At 43.8% G+C, this 8123-nt stretch overlaps 1 long non-coding RNA gene across 2 annotated transcripts in view; it reads left to right on the plus strand.

Moving 5' to 3' along the window:
* The window catches only part of LOC103674590, a 42286-nt gene extending 41417 nt beyond the window's left edge, over positions 1-869 (plus strand). Inside the window, exons 5-6 of one of the 2 annotated variants that reach the window (XR_571661.1) lie at positions 13-230; positions 516-869. This is a non-coding gene — a long non-coding RNA (uncharacterized LOC103674590). Of the gene's footprint in view, positions 1-12 lie in introns of both variants that reach the window. The other variant, XR_571660.1, reaches the window with a different exon arrangement.
* Positions 870-8123: the final 7254 nt, after the last annotated feature.

Raw genomic sequence — 8123 nt, forward strand, 5'->3', positions numbered from 1 at the left:
TTAACACACCAGTCGGCGAGCACGACCCTCATCGGCTCCTGTCCAGCCAAACCCTGCGTGTGCCTCCTGACTTCTGAACGGATGGACGGCAAGACCCACTGAGTCTACCTTTAAAGGACACACGACTGAGGGTGGGGCCGAGGATACGGAGAAACTACTATCCACCAACGAGGCCTCATGCACACTGATTAAGAACACATCCTGGGACAGAAATGTTAGCGTGGAAAAAGGTACCTCTTAGAACTGAGAATATCCCACCCCCCCCCAAATCTGTATTAGCCCACCCAAAGTAAACAGACCTTCTAAATAAAAACAACGCCCTTGCTCTGTACATGCGACTTCAAGATAATTTCTTTCGTGCTGTATTCGTGCATTTAGACAGAAGTTCTGCATTTACAAAGACATTCTGGAGCATCTATAGCAAAAACGTCTTCATAAGTTGTTGCCAAAACAATGCGGCCTGACAATCTCAAAACTCAGTAGCAGCTTCAACACAAGCGCTTGTCCTTTTATAGTCACGCAGGCGGCCTGCAGCTCATCTCGAATGGACTCATCCAGGTGGCTTGACCTGAGGTCGTGGACTGGAGTCAGATCTGCTCTATGTGGCCCATCCCGGGACCCAGGCGGCCCTGTCTGCAGCCTGCTCGTCTGACGGCTCACTACCAAAGCGCAAGGGCCAAGGCGAAACGCACAAACGCAGGTAAGGCCGCTTCACGTCCTGTCCACTAACATGCCATCGGCTAGAGAAAATTTTCGGCTAAGCTGAGCATCAGGCGGTCAGGAAGACAAACTTGACTCACACAGGGAAAGGGAAGGAATAAATATTTGCTTAATAATAATCCAAACTATTACAAAAAAATAAAAGACATTTGAAAACGAGACTAAAAGAGCTGTTGAATAGAGATTTCTTTTTCCAGTGTTTTGTTGTTGCTTATTCTTGAGTTTGCTCAGGCCACGTTGCTTTTCCTACATAACCAATTTTTATCGAAGGATTCTCCTCTCCTCCTCCTTCAGTCGTGAGGGTCTGGGTGGGGTTCCACACTCATCCCAAGGGTATAGTACATGGCCCAAAGAGCAAGTTGCGTCCCCTTTGCCACAGTGATTAGTGTATCTTTAGACAAGGCTGCTAACTACTGGGACAAGGACTCTCACTTTGTTTTGTAAAGTCACGTGCAAAATCAGGTGTATTTCTGGACTCTCAAGTTTTGTGAGTCAATTAGTGTCTATGCTTGACACCCCCTATTTAGGAAGTCTAGCACAGAGAGGATCTTGACTTACACACAAATCATTAACACGCGTGTGTCTAGTAGTTGACCCTAAATTATGACAATGCTAAGCTGAGGGAGTGGAGTGGAAGGCATTGAGAAGTCCTGTTTACAGCGTAGCAGTTGGTGAATCAAGTTACTCATTGCTGTAGCCATGTCCCAGACTACTGTGTCTTAGACCTTAGACCGTATGCCTGCAAACGCTGCTGTCTTAGGGAATGTGGTAGGAGACGTTCAGGATATTGGAACATGTGGAACCACTTTTTGTGGACTTCTAAAAAAGATAATAAAGGCCCCGGCAGCATTAAATAAGCCTATGTTGAAGCTGGCACATCTGAAATCAGAGGAAGAAGAGTACCATTTTGTGGAAGGTTGCCCTTTTACATGAAAACTGCAGAATAAGAAAGTTGAGAATTAGGTGATCTGGATATTTGCAGGGTTGGGAAAGTGTATTTTCTACCAATTGAAAGTTAGCGCAAACCAAATCAGGAAGGTAGGATGTATCAGAAGATACTAGAATATGGGGGAAACTTATTTTCATATCATTGCCAAGTACCTCCCGTTATGTTTCCTACATGACAAAGAGAATGATTACCCACATGGGGTACCCAAGGTTGCTGCCTGAGTGCCAGATGGGTCTTCTTACCTCAACCATTGTTTCATATTGCTCTGGGGCAGTGCAAGGATGAAAGTCACTAAAGGAAGGACTTCAGGGATGTAGAGAGCACCTATCCTATTACTGAGAAACAGAAATTCTTCCCATTGGAGAGAGATTAGTCAGATGGTGATCGCAAGGGGAAGTGGGAAATGCCTAGCCATGAGCTGAAGACAGCAGAATGAAATAGGTGGGGGCAAAAGTCTTTATCACGTACCCCATCCCCCGAAATCTTTAATGAGAAAGGGGAAAATATGGGAACTCTATTAACCTACTAAAACAAGAAGGCTATGCCTACATGAGGAGACCCAAATTAGCATGGGGATAAGTTACCTGTTTTAGAGACATTGTCACTTGTCAAGCCTTATAGCTGTTCTGCAGGGTGGAATGCATAGCACCCACTGAATGAGACCAGAATCCTGGGTGAGGATGATTGGAATAAAAAGATGTAACAAGAATGGAGAGAAGAGAGAATGAACTCCATGATGTCCATCGTGCCTTCAAAAGTCTTTATGCCTGAAATTTCATTCTTAGTGGTTCTTCTCTTGGTATTAAAATACTGAAGCAGCCAGAGTCCCTTAGAGTCTAAATTTCACAAGGAGAGGTAATGCTTAAATTCTTTTTATTATTATGTTCAATTATCCAGCATCTCATGCTTAAATTTTTATGCTATTGTTTGATTCCAGTGTTTGTCATTGGCCAAAAGATCTGGTGCCTGGGGGAACTCTGAACAAATAAAGAAATCCCCTCAAAAGTGGTGATGGGAGAAAGGTTATCCTAAACACTCTGATTTACTTCATAGGAATGGAGAGCCACCCACTTTAACTGTTGGGGTTTTCCAGAGTTTGTCTTTCCTCTCTCCTCATTCCTGAATGAGCTCATTGAATTACATACGTTTACCCACCTTTTAGGTATAGATGACTCACACGTTCATTTCTGTTACCGTGACCTTTCTTCACGCTCCATACTCATATGGCCACCCAACGCCTACTAGACACCCCCACCTGGATGCGCCACAGCCACTTCAAACTCAACCCACCTAACACTCCTATTTCTCTCAAAGTGAGCTTCCTCCTGTTGTTTGTTGGTGCAGTTGTCAACTGAGTCACTCCAGTCAGATACCTGGAAGTTACTTTTGAATCCTATGTCTCCATTTTCCATTTAATCACTCAGAAAGTCCTATAAATTTTACCTCACAAATAATCTCATCCCTAGGGGTTTTTAATTCAGTTTTTATGATCTCTTAGCCATAATATTTTAATAACTGATTGACAGGTCTTATACCAGTTTTCTCCTTCTATACCACCCATTCCCCCAAATTCATTTTTCAGATTGTTCTTAGAAGATTCATCACTCCCTTGTGTAAAACTTTTCAGTGCCTCCCTTTTGTGTAACTCACAAAGCCCTAGACCTATGAATGTATTCGGGCCCCCCACAACCTGGCTTCCTTGATTCTCTGAGCCCATCTCCCATAGCTCTTCTATCGGTCCCTTTGTATCTTTTGTTCTAACATCACCTCTAATTCCCAGAACGTATCCTGCTGACCAATTATTTTTGCTCATGCCTCTCCCTTTATCCATAGTTGTTCTTACAGAGTCCCCTATTTGTCCTTTATAACTCAGCCTAGGAACACCTTCTCTAGGAAGTCTTCCTTGACTACCTTCTCCCACTTCCTCTGTTGGATTAAAGGTTCCTATGTATGCTCAGTCTCCTATACATTCTAGAATTCATCCATTATGACCTAGGATTGAAAATGTTATATGTCGGGGCGCCTGGGTGGCACAGCGGTTGGGTGTCTGCCTTTGGCTCAGGGCGTGATCCCGGCGTTATGGGATCGAGCCCCACATCAGGCTCCTCTGCTGTGAGCCTGCTTCTTCCTCTCCCACTCCCCCTGCTTGTGTTCCCTCTCTCGCTGGCTGTCTCTGTCTCTGTCGAATAAATAAATAAAAATCTTTAAAAAGAAAAAAGAAAAAAAGAAAATGTTATATGTCTAGCATACCTGCTAGACTGTTATTTTCTCTGGGGAAGGAATGGTGTGTTGGTCACTCTCATTTCCTAAGTGCCCACATCTGGCATATACCATGCTGTTACAAATATTTCTTTCTTTGATTTGGCCTCATCTGTGAGGAGAATACATCATTTGAGGATATATGGTAACTGTGAATGAGATTAACCAGAATGTCATGAGAAGCCTTGGAAAGTTCCACATTTGTTGCCACCTGCCCTGTACCTGCTGATATTGCCAAATAGAAAGGGCTGAAGGAGAGGATAGGGCTTTTCCTCAGGGATGGCCGGAAGGATGCACTCTCACTCAGTCCACCTGGCAGCAACTTCCTGTCTGCAGGAGCTTATGTCAGATCCTTAAACATGAATTGTGGTTTCTTTTTCTTGTCCTCAGTTGGCTGGTTCATTGGTTTGGTTTCTTCTTTCTTCTCCACCATTGTTGCCCTGCAAGAAAATTATCACCCCTGATTATTAATTGGCAAATCTTGTTTGGCCTTAGGATGTCCCTAGATTCCCAGATGAAAGAGAAAGGATAGGTCTTTATAGTTGTTATCAGAGACAAAAGGATAAATAGTGTGAGAGGATGTGGCCAAGAGGTAAATGAAAGATAAGTGGCTTTAAGAATTAAGTACTTAGTACATTTGTTATCTGAAAGCCTTGTAAGATAATTAAAAAAAAGAAATGCACAACATGTTTATTTGGATGGTTGTTGAATTATAGTCCTGTTGCAGCCTTGCTCTGAGCCCCCCTTGAGGAAAGAACCCAGGCTAGAAGTAGATAGGTTGATGCCGACCCCCAGGGTAATGTCCCTGGGTTGGGTGACCTTGGGGACCTCTGTGCCCATGTATCCCAATGCAGGTTGGGCATTACTGACACCTTCTGCATTTGCCAGTTCTCTAGAGAGATGGAAATGCACTAACATATACAGAAAATAGTAATGTTGTAAGACTTGCTTTAGCAGTGCTGGCAAGGTGAAATTTTAATTTTTTTTATTTTTTCACAAGAGAAGATAACATTAAGAAGAGTGTGGGTAAATATGCACATGGACTACAGGACCTCCTAAAGGCAGGGAGACTCAGGTCCCTGAATCCAGGTTTTCAAAGTTCCAAGTTGTTGAAAGTCATCTGGGTGGAAACGTCCTGGTGAAGGGGATTTACAAGATCTCTGAAACAGAGTATCAGTGGGGTGAGAGAGGCAGGGGTAGGTGGAACCTTCTGCTGGGGTGAACAGTTGTTCTGAGGCTTGGCAGGGCTCAGGTTCAAGGCCTCAGGGAGAGGAGGTGGGCTCTGAGAGACCAGGTTTGGTGTGGGCAGCAACGTCATGTCCAATAGCCGCCACAGCCAGTGGAGAAGGGCCCAGTCAGGAAAGGCGCCAGCAGCCGCCTCCACATTTCCCAGCCTGCTGCCAAGGCCGCTGCTGCTTCCAGAATGACCGGCTTCTTTCTGGGAGTGGTAGTTGTATTCTCCTGTCTCTCAGGGGCTCCAGCTGGAAAGTGAGGTTGTCCACTGTGCTTTGAAGGATTGTGTGTGTGCCTGTATGGCTAATTATCATGGGAGGGAAGACTCCCGACTGCAGAAAAGGACAATGTCACAATAAGGGGGTGGCAGGCCCACCTGCTTATTTGGAACGTCCCACATGATATTACCATCTTTTTCTCTCCACCTGGAAAAAGTTACATATATCCAAAATATTAATATAAATCATATTAGAGTCAGTTAATATGCAGATTCAAAGAAGATTCAAGGTATTCCTATATTTGCTCAGATATGTTAAGAAGAAAAAAAAATCTCATCATCACCTGGATTGTTTCCTCAGGGTTATCCATACCTGTGAAGGGAGACACTTGATTTTTTTGTCAGGGTTTTGAGGGGTGAGAGGCTCATGGATGATAAAGGTTTAAGCGTTTCTCTGATTTGGATTGTGAATTGGTCTCCCGGGGACCCCTTTTGGACTTAGTAAAATGACTGCCACATACTCCAGTGCTTCTGTAGAATTGACCAGGGGAGAAGACATCCCACCTGGTCTCCCTGGTGGACGAGGCACCACAGCCCAGCCCTGATTCACAAGAGGAGATATTGTTAGGAAGAGTGGTGGGTGAACGCTTCATCCCTTTGATTGTGCCTGCTAAGACTTGGGCACTTCTGGAAAAAAACATCTTTGTTCTCCATCAGGTGGCTCTTGCAACCCACCTTAGAGTTCATGTCTCAGGAGTCAGACCCTGACTCACGGGGCACGGTTCTTGATCCTTGCCAAGGAGCCCAAGACAGCAGCCTCAGGCAAAACTGAAATCACAAGCATGCTTGAAAAGAAGCAACAAAACACTGGCTCTCCTCACTGAGTATCCAGGTCCACCACGACTGTCTCTTCTCTGGAAAAAAAACAAAACAAAACCACCAGTATCTTTAATTTCAAAAATGAGCCGTATTCAAGGAGACTCCTGGTGAGCTTTGAGTTAGTAAATAGGTGCCCCTGGCTCTTACCTCAAATTGGAGTTAGCAACTTTATGATAATGGCAAATGCAATTTACCTTGCAGTAAATGTCACAAGTAACTGACTTGCCCCAAACAAGTTTCTTTATAGGCCTCTACCTTTTCCCCTCTGTGTTTACTGCTCTTTGGCTGCTTTATACAAGCAGGCACAACGTGAATAATCACCAATGGGAGATTTGGCCCCTGAGCTGTCTTGAAAGTGCCCAGCTCTTTACCAGACAGACCCCAGAGTGGGCACTCTGGTGCAAGGACATTCCATATATGCTCCTGGGAAGGTTGGAAAGCTGAGCAGGGGTCGGGAGGTAGATGTCATAGCAAACACATCTGAGATTCAGTTGAGTCTCTAGGATAGGAGTTTAAGGAAACCCCTTAGCCTGTTACGTGTGAAGAAGGAGAAGAAAGAGATAAATAATCTTCCATTCAGAGTGCACATCCTGTACGGCTTTCATAGGAACTCATAACCCCTGATCCCTTGCCTGGTTTTAAAAACCATACTTGCTTGGCAAAAAGTGACTGCCGGAGGACATCACAGAATTGTCTGCTCTGTATATTGAAGATACTACATGCAGGAGATATTTGGTGGGAAAAATGCCCTTGGACAATCAGTAAATCAAGGTCACAAGAAGTTTTGACCAGAAGTTTAACTCAAATTGTGATATTAGTTTGGTCATTAATAATAATTAACCACATTTTTGCACCATTCGTTCATTCAGAGCACATTTACACTTAGCCAGAGAATTATCGCTCAATAATTATGTGATAATCATTAGTGCAAATGAAGCTTGCATTTTTACTTTAAAAAGGTAGAAAATAGTTGCTAACTTGGTTAAAAATATGCAGGTCCCTCAATCTGTCCTTCTCCAAGGTACAAGCATTGGTTGGTCAAAATTCTTCTCTGGGACCACCAATCTGTTCTCTAAATCTGCAGTTTTCTCCAGTCCATCATTGCCTGTATCCTTGGAGTTGTAGACCCCATTCTGAGTTATCTTCTCTAAGTGAGTCCTCACAACTCTTCTAGACTACACTTCTTCAAAGTCAGTTGAGTCATCCTTGAGGTCACAGTTTTTGATCTCTCTGAACCATGAATGGAGACTTTTCCCTGCTGCGAATGAACTTCCACATTTGGCCTTCAACTAAGGTAGCTTGGTTCTTTTAGTTTTCTGTTTAAACTGTGTAGGAAGACTGCCCAGTAGATTGGAGGATTAGCCCATCAGCCATCGGCCTGGGTCCAAGGATCTCAGCTCTCTGCTTTATTTACGTACCCGTTACAGGGCACACTTCAACAAGGGACTACCACCTCTGGGGGTCGAATATAAGGCTTTGAATAAAACAGTCCACATGCCCAAGAAATTCATAACCTATTTAGGTGGTGAGAACAGAGGAAGGAAACATAGAGGGTGGTGCCTGTTAATTATTAATTCTGTATCATCAATACTTCAGTAAAGGTGAACTTCTTTCTTCACTCACATTCTAAGATGCTTTCAAGTTGTTGTGTGCAACTGCAATACAATTATTTTTACCACAATATACCACGCTACGGTAATGTCATAATTTATTTATACACTGTCCAGTCACATGATTACACTGCAATGCAGATTCGTGGCCATGGCTCGTAGTGCACCGTATGTAAGTTTCTCTAAGTTTAATGCTTATGCCCAGAACTCTATGTGGTCTGTGTTTCGGAAGGAAGAGAACTGTAGCAGGTCACAG

The sequence above is a fragment of the Ursus maritimus genome, unplaced genomic scaffold (assembly GCF_017311325.1).
Source record: "Ursus maritimus isolate PB19 unplaced genomic scaffold, ASM1731132v1 scaffold_3, whole genome shotgun sequence".
Classification (NCBI taxonomy): Eukaryota; Metazoa; Chordata; class Mammalia; order Carnivora; family Ursidae; genus Ursus; species Ursus maritimus.